General features: G+C 60.2%; 1 pseudogene; it reads left to right on the top strand.

Moving 5' to 3' along the window:
- The first annotated feature begins 2692 nt into the window (after positions 1-2692).
- LOC134433132 (zinc finger protein 850-like) lies at positions 2693-12513 on the top strand (annotated as a pseudogene).
- The last annotated feature ends 1565 nt before the right edge of the window (positions 12514-14078 follow it).

The following is a 14078-nucleotide window of genomic DNA, read 5'->3' as shown; positions in this document are numbered from 1 at the left end:
CCCTGGCCACTCACATTCCCTGTGATCCATGCTGCGAACACGGCTGGCTGTTCTCCATTTAATATCACCTTAATTTTTTTCTCTTCTCGATCTCTTTGCACTCCAGAAGCCAAGAGACATAAGTCTGTCACCTCAAAACGACTCAAATCCCAGTGAAAACAGCTCATCTTGCCCCAGAATGCTCAATCCCTCCTGAGAAAAACTCCATGCCATACAAATCTTCCTCGATTCTACAGCCAGGCTGTGATTTACAGTAGTGGGATCTCAATTAGAGCGCTGGGCTTGGAATTTTGTGGGGCTGGGCGTGTGGGATGTATTTGATAGCAAATAAAACTCTGAGACTTACAGATTTCTTTCCCGTTCATGTTGATTCCGTTGCAGTTCTGTTTGCAGAGTGCCGCCTCCCAGAGCGTCTCCTCACAGTTGCCGCCCTTGGCCTGAGCCCGCCCCTTTCCCCTCACGGTTCCCGCCCTTTCCCTGCCCCCTTTCCCCCTCACGGTTCCGCCATTTCCCGGTCCCCTTTCCCCTCACGTTTGCGCCCTTTCCCTGCCCCCTTTCCCCTCACGGTTCCGCCCTTTCCCCGCCCCTTTCCCCTCACGGTTCCCGCCCTTTCCCTGCTCCCTTTCCCCCTCACGGTTCCTCCATTTCCCGGTCCCCTTTCCCCTCACGGTTTCGCCATTTCCTTGACCCGTTCCCCCTCACGGTTCCCGCCCTTTCCCTGTCCCCCTTTCCCCCTCACGGTTTCCGCCCTTTCTCTGCCCCCTTTCCCCTCACGGTTCCCGCCCTTTCCCTGCCCACTTTTCCCCTCACGATTCCGCCCTTTCCCTGCCCCCTTTCCTCTCACGGTTCGGCCATAGGGAACGGGGGTGGAGGAGGAGGGAGGGAGGAAGAGGCCGAGCAGCTGCCGCAGCAGAAGAGGAGAGGGAGCATCTCGTGCCCCAGGCGCTCCCTCAAAGTGCCACAGCCCCAGAAGCATCGCCCCACATCCCGCAGGTTCCTGGGGAGGGGGAGCGCGGCCCAAATATCCCGGGGGCTGCCTGGCTTTGGGGTTTGTTTCGGGGGGGATGTTCGCAGCTGGCAGGGCTCCAAAGCCGAGCCGCAAATGGCCCTCGGGGGGACATCCGGGGTCTGCAGTGGCTGCTCCCACTATGAGCCCAGTTGCTCCCCCGTGTGCTTCCAGTTTCCTGGGCAATCCCAGCAATAGCCTGGTCATTCCCTGTATGGGCCTGTGCACTCCCAGTATCATCCTGGTCACTTGCCCTGCCTCCCTGCCTGATCCCAGTCACTCTCAGACGAGGTCAGTCCCTCCCTTTGCTTCCCTAGGATGATGCCATTTTCTCCCAGCATGGTCCCCGTTGCTCCCAGTTCCTCCCACTTTCATCCTGTGTGTTCTCCGTCCTCCCAGTTGTCCCTGGCATAGTCCTAGGCACTCCCAGTGTGACTCCAGTCTCTCCCAGCAATGGCCCAGTCACTCCCACTTGCCCCCAGCGTGTTCCCAGTTCCCCCAACACCTTCCCAGTCAGTCCCAGTTTGGTGCCAATCACCACCTCCATGGTCTCCTGCCCTCCCAGTACATCCCAGTTGCCCTGAACATTCTGGCAGTCATTGCCAGGCACTCCCAGTCACCTCAGCGTGGTTCACTTGCCCCCATTTTTACCCCAGTTGCTCCCAGTTCCTCTAATTAAGTCCCCAGTTGGCTCCCAGCATGGGCCTGGTAGCTCCCAGTAACCCCCACTGAGGGTCCAATCACAGCCACTCTAATCCCAGTATGACTGTAGCCACTCCCAGTATGACCCCAGTATGATCCCAGTCCCCATGAGAGCGATCACAATTTGCCCTGGGAAGGCAGTGTGATCTCAGAATGATGTCAGTACAAACTCACTACAATCCCAGTGTCAGTACAGAACCAGTACAGCCCCAGTCACTCCCAGTGCGACCCCAGTATGATGTCAGTACAGAACCAGTACAGCCCCAGTCACTCCCAGTACGATCCCAGTCCAGCCCTGTCCCTGGCAGTGCTGCCACTGCTGGGATGCCCCAGCCCTGTGTGCGTTCCCCCCTGGCGGATGTGCCGAGAGGAGCCCCAAGGGCTGGCAGTGGCCAGGCAGGGTCCCCAGCAAGGCCCAGTTTGGATGGGCAGCCCCCAGTTTGCCCAGTTTGCCTCTCCTTTGGCCCGGGCCGGGTTCACCCCTCCCGCAGCGGCAGGGAGCAGCCGAGAGCCCCGCGCTGTCCATCCCGACCTGTCCCGGCTCCATCCGCGCTCCTGCCACGGGCTGCGAGGGCTGCGGGAACGGGGCACGGAGAGTGCCACTGGCTGCTGCTGGGGGAGGAGGAGGAGGGAGGGAAGGGCAGGGATGAAAGGGGAGGAGGAGGCGGGGTCGGGGAAGGAGCAGGGGGTTGTGTGCAGGAAGAGGAGGAGCGGGAGGAAGAGGAAGAGGAGGGACAAAGGCGGATGAAAGCTGAGCGGACGGATCCACGCGGTCGACCCTGCCTGGATTCGCAGCCCTCACCTGTGGGATCATCGCCCCCCGCATCGCGCCGGTGAGCAGGGAGGGGGAGCCCGGCCCGGATATCCCGGGGGGTCCCTGGGTTGGGTTTTTGGGGGGATGTTTGGAGAATGAAGAAGTCCAAGGCTGAGCGGAAAAGGCCTCTCGGGGGGACATCGGGGGGTGGCGGTGCCGTCCTGCCGGGGACGGCCTGGGGGGATCTCGTTGCCCTCGGCTGTGGCACGGAGGCAAATCCCATGGTGTCCTTGTCCTTCCTCCCCCAGAGCAGGAGCTGAGCATGGAGAGCAGGGAGGACAAATGCCCGCGGCAGGAGCTGGTGGCAGAGGCCGTTTTGAGCGGCTCCACGGCGCAGGAAGGCAACGGGGAGGAAAAGGCGCGGAGATGGCGCACGAGGAGGGGCTGCAAACGCAGCCGGCGGGGATGTGAGGGGGAAAGAGCCGGCCTGGGCCGGGAAGGCGGCCGGAGATGGAGCCAGAGCTCGGAGCTGGTGCTCCGTGAGCAGCTCCGTGATGGGGAGAAGCCCCACACGTGCGGGGAGTGTGGGAAGAGCTTCAGGTGGAACTGCGAACTGATCAGGCACCAGAGGATCCACAGTGGGGAGAAGCCATATGAGTGTGGGGAATGTGGGAAGAGCTTCAGGTGGAACTGCGACCTGATCAGGCACCAGAGGATCCACACTGGGGAGAAGCCCTACGAGTGTGGGGAGTGTAGGAAGAGCTTCAGGTGGAACTCCAAACTGATCGAGCACCAGAGGATCCACACTGGGGAGAAGCCCTACGAGTGTGGGGAGTGTGGGAAGAGCTTCAGATGGAGGTCGGACTTGATCATCCACCAAAGGATCCACACTGGGAAAAGGCCCTACGAATGTGGGCAATGTGGGGAGTGTTTCATTCGGAGCTCCGACCTGATACCCCACCAGAGGAGCCACACTGGGGAGAGGGCTTTCGAGTGTTCCAAGTGTGGGAAGAGGTATCTGACAAACTCTAATCTCCTCCGCCACTACCAGAGTCACACAGGGGAGAGGCCCTTCCAATGCCCAGACTGTGGGAAGGGATTCAGGCAGAACTCCCACCTCATCATCCACCAGCGCAACCACACAGGCGAGAGGCCCTACGAGTGTGATAAATGCAGAAAGGGGTTTCGGACCAGCTCGGATCTCCTCCTGCACTATCGAATTCACTCAGAGGAGAGGCCCTTCCGCTGCCCCGACTGTGGGAAGGGATTCAAGCAGAACTCCACCCTCGTCAGACACCGGCGCATCCACACTGGGGAGAGGCCCTACGAGTGTCCCCAGAGTGGGAAGAGCTTCTCCAGCAGCTCTAACTTGACTCGACACCAACATAGCCACCGGTAAGGGAAGCCCTGCGAGTACCCCGAGTTCGGGCCGAGATTCGTGTGCTGCTCCATCTCACGGATGTGGATTGTTATGGGCTGCCATAGTATGATGTATTTGACAGCAAATTAAACACCCAGACTTAGAGATTTCTCTCCCTTTCATGTTCAATCCTTTGCAGTTCTGTTCGCACAGTGCCGCCTCCCAGAGTGTCCCCTCACAGTTGCCGCCCTTGGCCTGAGCCCGCCCCTTTCCCCTCACGGTTCCGCCCTTTCCCTGCCCCCTTTCCCCTCACGGTTCCCGCCCTTTCCCTGCCCCCTTTCCCCTCACGGTTCCCGCCCTTTCCCTGCCCCCTTTCCCCTCGCGGTTCCAGCCCGTTCGGGGAGAGGAGCAGGGCTGGGGGAGATGGAAGGGGAGGGATGAAGGCGGAGAGAGAGCAGCGATGGAAGGAGAAGAAGAAGGTGGGGTTAGGGAGCAGGAGGAGGAGAAGGGATGGAAGGGGCGGGATGGAAGAGGGGAAGGAGGCGGGGATAAGGCAGAGGAGCGGGAGGGCCGATGGAAGAGGAGGCGCGGGAGGAAGAGGAGGGACAAAGGCGGTTCAAGGCTGAGCGGACGGATCCACGCGGTCGACCCTGCCTGAATTGGCAGCCCCCACCTGTGGGATCATCGCCCCCCGCATCGCGCCGGTGAGCAGGAACGGGGAGCCCGGCCCTGATATCCCGGGGGGTCCCTGGGTTGGGTTTTTGGGGGGATGTTTGGAGAATGAAGAAGTCCAAGGCTGAGCGGAAAAGGCCCCTCGGGGGGACATCGGGGGGTGGCGGTGCCGTCCTGCCGGGGACGCCCTGATGGGATCTCGTTGCCCTCGGCTGTGGCACGGAGGCAAATCCCATGGTGTCCTTGTCCTTCCTCCCCCAGAGCAGGAGCTGAGCATGGAGAGCAGGGAGGACAAATGCCCGCGGCAGGAGCTGGTGGCAGAGGCCGTTTTGAGCGGCTCCACGGCGCAGGAAGGCAACGGGGAGGAAAAGGCGCGGAGATGGCGCACGAGGAGGGGCTGCAAACGCAGCCGGCGGGGATGTGAGGGGGAAAGAGCCGGCCTGGGCCGGGAAGGCGGCCGGAGATGGAGCCAGAGCTCGGAGCTGGTGCTCCGTGAGCAGCTCCGTGATGAGGAGAAGCCCCACACGTGCGGGGAGTGTGGGAAGAGCTTCAGCAGGAACTCCCATCTCATCACGCACCAGAGGATCCACACTGGGGAGAAGCCCTACGAGTGTGGGGAGTGTGGGCAGAGCTTCAACCACAGGTCCAGCCTGATCAGGCACCAGAGGACTCACACTGGGGAGAAGCCCTATGAGTGTGGGCAATGTGGGAAGTGTTTCATTCGGAGCTCCCTACTGATCCTGCACCAGAGAATCCATACTGGGGAACGGCCCTACGAGTGTGGGGAGTGTGGGAAGAGCTTCAGCCAGAGCTGCAGTCTGATCAGGCACCAGAGGATCCACACTGGGGAGAGGCCCTACAAGTGTTCCAAGTGTGGGAAGGCGTTTCAGACCAGGTCTGATCTCCTCCAGCACTATCAGAGTCACACAGAGGAGAGGCCCTTCCAATGCCCAGACTGTGGGAAGGGATACAAGAAAAAGTCCCACCTCATCACCCACCGGCGCATCCACTCTGGGGAGAGGCCCTACGAGTGTGATAAATGCAGGAAGAGGTTTCGGACCAGCTCTCATCTCCTCGAGCACTATCGGATTCACTCAGAGGAGAGGCCCTTCCGCTGCCCCGACTGTGGGAAGGGATTCAAGTATAACTCCACCCTCGTCACCCACCGGCGCATCCACACAGGGGAGAGGCCCTACAAGTGTCCCCACTGTGGGAAGAGCTTCTCCAGATGCTCTCACTTGACCCAACATCAAAGGAGGCACCGGTAAGGGATGACCTGCGAGTGCCTCGAATGCAGGAAGAGCTTCATGCGCTGCTCCAGCTCCATCCCCCACTGGAGGAGGCACTGTGGGCACAGCCCTGGTCACTCACATTTACTGTGATTGATGCTGTGAACACACCTGGCTGCTTCTACTTTTGGTTTCTCCTTAATTTCTTTCACTTGTAAATCTCTTTGCATTACAAAAGCCAATTTGGTTACATCTGTCACATCAAAACCAATGAGATCCCAGGGAAAAAAGCTCAGTCTTACCCTAAAAGTGCGCACACCCACCTCAAAAAACCTCAATCCCACACCAGACTCACATGATTCCACACCCACCAGAGTGAGATAGAGTTGGAAGATTGAGAGAAGTTCGATCCCAATTTTGAGCCATGGAATGGGGATAGTGTGGGGCTGGGCGTGTGGGATGCATTTGATAACAAATTAAACTCTCAGACTGACAGATTTCTCTCCCGTTCATGTTCAGTCGGTTGCAGTTCTGTTCGCAGAGTGCCGCCTCCCAGAGCGTCCCCTCACAGTTGCCGCCCTTGGCCTGAGCCCGCCCCTTTCCCCTCACGGTTCCGCCCTTTCCCTGCCTCCTTTCCCCCTCACGGTTCCGCCATTTCCCTGCCGCCTTTCCCCCCACGGTTCCGCCCTTTCCCTGCCCCCTTTCCCCCCACGGTTCCGCCCTTTCCCTGCCCCCTTTCCCCTTCACGGTTCCGACATTTCCCTGCCCCGTTTCCCCTCACGGTTCCGCCCATTCCCTGCCCCCTTTCCCCCCCACTGTTCCGCCCTTTCTCTGCCCCCTTTCCCCTCACAGTTCCCGCCCTTTCCCTGCCCCCTTTCCCCTCACGGTTCGGCCATAGGGAACGGGGGTGGAGGAGGAGGGAGGGAGGAAGAGGCCGAGCAGCTGCCGCAGCAGAAGAGGAGAGGGAGCATCTCGTGCCCCAGGCGCTCCCTCAAAGTGCCACAGCCCCAGAAGCATCGCCCCACATCCCGCAGGTTCCTGGGGAGGGGGAGCGCGGCCCAAATATCCCGGGGGCTGCCTGGCTTTGGGGTTTGTTTCGGGGGGGATGTTCGCAGCTGGCAGGGCTCCAAAGCCGAGCCGCAAATGGCCCTCGGGGGGACATCCGGGGTCTGCAGGGGCTGCTCCCACTATGAGCCCAGTTGCTCCCCCGTGTGCTTCCAGTTTCCTGGGCAATCCCAGCAATAGCCTGGTCATTCCCAGTATGGGCCTGTGCACTCCCAGTATCATCCTGGTCACTTGCCCTGCCTCCCTGCCTGATCCCAGTCACTCTCAGACGAGGTCAGTCCCTCCCTTTGCTTCCCTAGGATGATGCCATTTTCTCCCAGCATGGTCCCCGTTGCTCCCACTTCCTCCCACTTTCATCCTGTGTGTTCTCCGTCCTCCCAGTTGTCCCTGGCATAGTCCTAGGCACTCCCAGTGTGACTCCAGTCTCTCCCAGCAATGGCCCAGTCACTCCCACTTGCCCCCAGCGTGTTCCCAGTACCCCCAACACCTTCCCAGTCAGGCCCAGTTTGGTGCCAATCACCACCTGCATGGTCTCCGACCCTCCCAGTACATCCCAGTTGCCCTGAACATTCTGGCAGTCATTGCCAGGCACTCCCAGTCACCTCAGCGTGGTTCACTTGCCCCCATTTTTACCCCAGTTGCTCCCAGTTCCTCTAATTAAGTCCCCAGTTGGCTCCCAGCATGGGCCTGGTAGCTCCCAGTAACCCCCACTGAGGGTCCAATCACAGCCACTCTAATCCCAGTATGACTGTAGCCACTCCCAGTATGACCCCAGTATGATCCCAGTCCCCATGAGAGCGATCACAATTTGCCCTGGGAAGGCAGTGTGATCTCAGAATGATGTCAGTACAAACTCACTACAATCTCAGTGTCAGTACAGAACCAGTACAGCCCCAGTCACTCCCAGTGCGACCCCAGTATGATGTCAGTACAGAACCAGTACAGCCCCAGTCACTCCCAGTACGACCCCAGTATGATGTCAGTACAGAACCAGTACAGCCCCAGTCACTCCCAGTACGATCCCAGCGCAGCCCAGTCCCTGGCAGTGCTGCCACTGCTGGGATGCCCCAGCCCTGTGTGCGTTCCCCCCTGGCGGATGTGCCGAGAGGAGCCCCAAGGGCTGGCAGTGGCCACGCAGGGTGCCCAGCAAGGCCCAGTTTGGATGGACAGCCCCCAGTTTGCCCAGTTTGCCTCTCCTTTGGCCCGGGCCGGGTTCACCCCTCCCGCAGCGGCTGGGAGCAGCCGAGAGCCCCGCGCTGTCCATCCCGACCTGTCCCGCCTCCATCCGCGCTCCTGCCACGGGCTGCGAGGGCTGCGGGAACGGGGCACGGAGAGCGCGGCTGCTGCTGGGGGAGGAGGAGGAGGGAGGGAAGGGCAGGGATGAAAGGGGAGGAGGAGGAGGCGGGGTCGGGGGAGGAGCAGGGATGGTTGGAAGGAAGAGGAGGAGCGGGAGGAAGAGGAAGAGGAGGGACAAAGGCGGATCAAGGCTGAGCGGCCGGATCCACGCGGTCGACCCTGCCTGGATTCGCAGCCCCCACCTGTGGGATCATCGCCCTCCGCATCGCGCCGGTGAGCAGGGAGGGGGAGCCCGGCCCGGATATCCCGGGGGGTCCCTGGGTTGGGTTTTTGGGGGGATGTTTGGAGAATGAAGAAGTCCAAGGCTGAGCGGAAAAGGCCCCTCGGGGGGACATCGGGGGGTGGCGGTGCCGTCCTGCCGGGGACGGCCTGGGGGGATCTCGTTGCCCTCGGCTGTGGCACGGAGGCAAATCCCATGGTGTCCTTGTCCTTCCTCCCCCAGAGCAGGAGCTGAGCATGGAGAGCAGGGAGGACAAATGCCCGCGGCAGGAGCTGGTGGCAGAGGCCGTTTTGAGCGGCTCCACGGCGCAGGAAGGCAACGGGGAGGAAAAGGCGCGGAGATGGCGCACGAGGAGGGGCTGCAAACGCAGCCGGCGGGGATGTGAGGGGGAAAGAGCCGGCCTGGGCCGGGAAGGCGGCCGGAGATGGAGCCAGAGCTCGGAGCTGGTGCTCCGTGAGCAGCTCCGTGATGGGGAGAAGCCCCACACGTGCGGGGAGTGTGGGAAGAGCTTCAGCAGGAACTCCGAACTGATAAAACACGAGAGGATTCACACTGGGGAGAGGCCCTACGAGTGTGGGGAATGTGGGAAGATCTTCAGGTGGAACTCCGCCCTGATCGTGCATCAGAGGATTCACACTGGGGAGAGGCCCTACGAGTGTGGGGAGTGTGGGAAGAGCTTCAGGCGCCACTCCAATCTCATCACGCACCAGAGGACACACACTGGGGAGAAACCCTACGAGTGTGGGGAGTGTGGGAAGAGCTTCACAGTGGGCTCCAGCCTGATTGTGCACCAGAGGATCCACACAGGGGAGAAGCCCTACGAGTGTTCCAAGTGTGGGAAGGCGTTTCCGACCAGCTCTGATCTCCTCAAGCACTATCGGAGTCACACAGAGGAGAGGCCTTTCCAATGCCCTGAGTGTGGGAAGGGATTCAAGCGCAACTCCCACCTCATCACCCACCAGCACATCCACACTGGAGAGACGCTGAACGAGTGTGATCAGTGCAGGAAGAGGTTTCGGACCAGCACCCATCTCCTCCAGCACTATCGGATTCACTCAGAGGAGAGGCCCTTACGCTGCCCCGACTGCGGGAAGGGATTCAAGTACAACTCCGCCCTCGTCACCCACCGGCGCATCCACACTGGGGAGAGGCCCTACGAGTGTGATAAATGCAGAAAGAGGTTTCGGACGAGCTCTGATCTCGTCCTGCACTATCGAATTCACTCAGAGGAGAGGCCCTTCCGCTGCCCCGACTGTGGGAAGGGTTTCAAGTACAACTCCGCCCTCGTCAGACACCGGCGCATCCACACAGGGGAGAGGCCCTACGAGTGTCCCCAGTGTGGGAAGAGCTTCTCCAGCAGCTCTAACTTGACCCAACACCAACGTAGGCACCGGTGAGTGGAGCCCTGCGAGTGCCCTGAGTGCGGAAAGAGCTTCCTGCGCTGCTCCATCTCCATCCCCCACTGGAGGAGGCACTGTGGGCACAGCCCTGGTCACTCACATTCCCTGTTATCCATGTTAGGAACACATCCTGCTGTTTCTGCTTTTAATTTCACCTTAATTTTTTTCCTCTTCTCCATTTCTTTGCACACCAAAAGATAAGGGAGATGGATCTGTCACCTCAGAACTACTCAAATCCCAGTGAAAACAGCTCAGTCTTACCCGAGAATGCTCAATCCCTCCCGAGAAAGACTGCAATGCCATACTAAATTTTCTCGATTCCACAGCCAGCAGGCTGAGATGGGGTTGGGAGGTGATTGACAGTACTGGGAACTCAATTAGAGTGCTGGGATGGGGATTGTGTGGGGCTGGGTGTGTGGGGTGTATTTGAGTGCAAATAAAACTTTCAGACTTATTGATTTCTCTCCCGTTCCTGTTCAGTCCATTGCAGTTCTCTTCGCAGAGTGCCGCGTCCCAGCGTGTCCCCTGACACTTGCCGCCCTTGGCCTGAGCCCGCCCCTTTCCCCTCACGGTTCCCGCCCTTTCCCCGCCCCCTTTCCCCTCACGGTTCCCGCCCTTTCCCTGCCCCCTTTCCCCTCACGGTTCCCGCCCTTTCCCTGCCCCCTTTCCCCTCGCGGTTCCAGCCGGTTTGGGGAGAGGAGCAGGGCAAGCGGAGATGGAAGGGGAGGGATGAAGGCGGAGAGAGAGCAGCGATGGAAGGAGGTGAAGGAGGTGGGGTTAGCGAGCAGGAGGAGGAGAAGGGATGGAAGGGGCGGGATGGAAGAGGAGAAGGAGGCGGAGATAAGGCTGAGGAGCGGGAGGGGGAAAGGAAGAGGAGGAGCGGGAGGAAGAGGGAGAGGAGGGACAAAGGCGGATCAAGGCTGAGCGGCCGGATCCACGCGGTCGACCCTGCCTGGATTCGCAGCCCCCACCTGTGGGATCATCGCCCCCCGAATCGCGCCGGTGAGCAGGGAGGGAGCCCGGCCCGGATATCCCGGGGGGTCCCTGGGTTGGGTTTTTGGGGGGATGTTTGGAGAATGAAGAAGTCCAAGGCTGAGCGGAAAAGGCCTCTCGGGGGGACATCGAGGGGTGGCGGTGCCGTCCTGCCGGGGACGGCCTGGGGGGATCTCGTTGCCCTCGGCTGTGGCACGGAGGCAAATCCCATGGTGTCCTTGTCCTTCCTCCCCCAGAGCAGGAGCTGAGCATGGAGAGCAGGGAGGACAAATGCCCGCGGCAGGAGCTGGTGGCAGAGGCCGTTTGGAGCGGCTCCACGGCACAGGAAGGCAACGGGGAGGAAAAGGCGCGGAGAGGCCGCACGAGGAGGGGCTGCAAACGCAGCCGGCGGGGATGTGAGGGGGAAAGAGCCGGCCTGGGCCGGGAAGGCGGCCGGAGATGGAGCCAGAGCTCGGAGCTGGTGCTCCGTGATGGGGAGAAGCCCCACAGCTGCATGGAGTGTGGGAAGAGCTTCAGGTGGAACAGCGAACTGATCAGGCACCAGAGGATTCACACTGGGGAGAAGCCCTACGAGTGTGGGGAGTGTGGGAAGAGCTTCAGGCGCCACTCCAATCTCATCACGCACCAGAGGACACACACTGGGGAGAAGCCCTACGAGTGTGGGGAGTGTGGGAAGAGCTTCACAGTGGGCTCCAACCTGATTGTGCACCAGAGGATGCACACTGGGGAGAGGCCCTACGAGTGTTCCAAGTGTGGGAAGGCTTTTCAGACCAGCTCTGATCTCCTCAAGCACTATCAGAGTCACAGAGAGGAGAGGCCTTTCCAATGCCCTGAGTGTGGGAAGGGATTCAAGCGCAACTCCCACCTCATCACCCACCAGCACATCCACACTAGAGAGACGCCCTACGAGTGTGATAAATGCAGGAAGAGGTGTCGGACCAGCGGCCATCTCCTCCAGCACTATCGCATTCACTCAGAGGAGAGGCCCTTCCAATGCCCTGAGTGTGGGAAGGGATTCAAGTACGACTCCACCCTCATCAGCCACCGGCGCATCCACACAGGGGACAGGCCCTACGAGTGTGATAAATGCAGGAAGAGGTTTCGGACCAGCTCTCATCTCCTCCAGCACTATCGGATTCATTCAGAGGAGAGGCCCTTCCGCTGCCCCGACTGCGGGAAGGGATTCAAGCACAACTCCTACCTCGTCAGGCACCGGCGCATCCACACAGGGGAGAGGCCCTACGAGTGTCCCCAGTGTGGGAAGAGCTTCTACTGCAGCTCTAACTTGACCCAACACCAACGTAGGCACCGGTGAGGGAAGCCCTGCGAGTGCCCTGAGTGCGGGCAGAGCTTCGTGCGCTGCTCCAGCTCCATCCCCCGCTGGAGGAGGCACTGTGGGCACAGCCCTGGTCACTCACATTCCCTGTGATCCATGCTGCGAACACGGCTGGCTGTTCTCCATTTAATATCACCTTAATTTTTTTCTCTTCTCGATCTCTTTGCACTCCAGAAGCCAAGAGACATTAGTCTGTCACCTCAAAACGACTCAAATCCCAGTGAAAACAGCTCATCTTGCCCCAGAATGCTCAATCCCTCCTGAGAAAAACTCCATGCCATACAAATCTTCCTCGATTCTACAGCCAGGCTGTGATTTACAGTAGTGGGATCTCAATTAGAGCGCTGGGCTTGGAATTTTGTGGGGCTGGGCGTGTGGGATGTATTTGATAGCAAATAAAACTCTGAGACTTACAGATTTCTTTCCCGTTCATGTTCATTCCGTTGCAGTTCTGTTTGCAGAGTGCCGCCTCCCAGAGCGTCTCCTCACAGTTGCCGCCCTTGGCCTGAGCCCGCCCCTTTCCCCTCACGGTTCCCGCCCTTTCCCTGCCCCCTTTCCCCCTCACGGTTCCGCCATTTCCCGGTCCCCTTTCCCCACACGTTTCCGCCCTTTCCCTGCCCCCTTTCCCCTCACGGTTCCGCCCTTTCCCCGCCCCTTTCCCCTCACGGTTCCCGCCCTTTCCCTGCTCCCTTTCCCCCTCACGGTTCCTCCATTTCCCGGTCCCCTTTCCCCTCACGGTTTCGCCATTTCCTTGACCCGTTCCCCCTCACGGTTCCCGCCCTTTCCCTGTCCCCCTTTCCCCCTCACGGTTTCCGCCCTTTCTCTGCCCCCTTTCCCCTCACGGTTCCCGCCCTTTCCCTGCCCACTTTTCCCCTCACGATTCCGCCCTTTCCCTGCCCCCTTTCCTCTCACGGTTCGGCCATAGGGAACGGGGGTGGAGGAGGAGGGAGGGAGGAAGAGGCCGAGCAGCTGCCGCAGCAGAAGAGGAGAGGGAGCATCTCGTGCCCCAGGCGCTCCCTCAAAGTGCCACAGCCCCAGAAGCATCGCCCCACATCCCGCAGGTTCCTGGGGAGGGGGAGCGCGGCCCAAATATCCCGGGGGCTGCCTGGCTTTGGGGTTTGTTTCGGGGGGGATGTTCGCAGCTGGCAGGGCTCCAAAGCCGAGCCGCAAATGGCCCTCGGGGGGACATCCGGGGTCTGCAGTGGCTGCTCCCACTATGAGCCCAGTTGCTCCCCCGTGTGCTTCCAGTTTCCTGGGCAATCCCAGCAATAGCCTGGTCATTCCCAGTATGGGCCTGTGCACTCCCAGTATCATCCTGGTCACTTGCCCTGCCTCCCTGCCTGATCCCAGTCACTCTCAGACGAGGTCAGTCCCTCCCTTTGCTTCCCTAGGATGATGCCATTTTCTCCCAGCATGGTCCCCGTTGCTCCCAGTTCCTCCCACTTTCATCCTGTGTGTTCTCCGTCCTCCCAGTTGTCCCTGGCATAGTCCTAGGCACTCCCAGTGTGACTCCAGTCTCTCCCAGCAATGGCCCAGTCACTCCCACTTGCCCCCAGCGTGTTCTCAGTACCCCCAACACCTTCCCAGTCAGTCCCAGTTTGGTGCCAATCACCACCTCCATGGTCTCCTGCCCTCCCAGTACATCCCAGTTGCCCTGAACATTCTGGCAGTCATTGCCAGGCACTCCCAGTCACCTCAGCGTGGTTCACTTGCCCCCATTTTTACCCCAGTTGCTCCCAGTTCCTCTAATTAAGTCCCCAGTTGGCTCCCAGCATGGGCCTGGTAGCTCCCAGTAACCCCCACTGAGGGTCCAATCACAGCCACTCTAATCCCAGTATGACTGTAGCCACTCCCAGTATGACCCCAGTATGATCCCAGTCCCCATGAGAGCGATCACAATTTGCCCTGGGAAGGCAGTGTGATCTCAGAATGATGTCAGTACAAACTCACTACAATCCCAGTGTCAGTACAGAACCAGTACAGCC

The sequence above is a fragment of the Melospiza melodia genome, unplaced genomic scaffold (assembly GCF_035770615.1).
Source record: "Melospiza melodia melodia isolate bMelMel2 unplaced genomic scaffold, bMelMel2.pri scaffold_140, whole genome shotgun sequence".
NCBI lineage: Eukaryota > Metazoa > Chordata > Aves > Passeriformes > Passerellidae > Melospiza > Melospiza melodia.
This window is presented reverse-complemented; position numbering and strand designations above follow the sequence as displayed.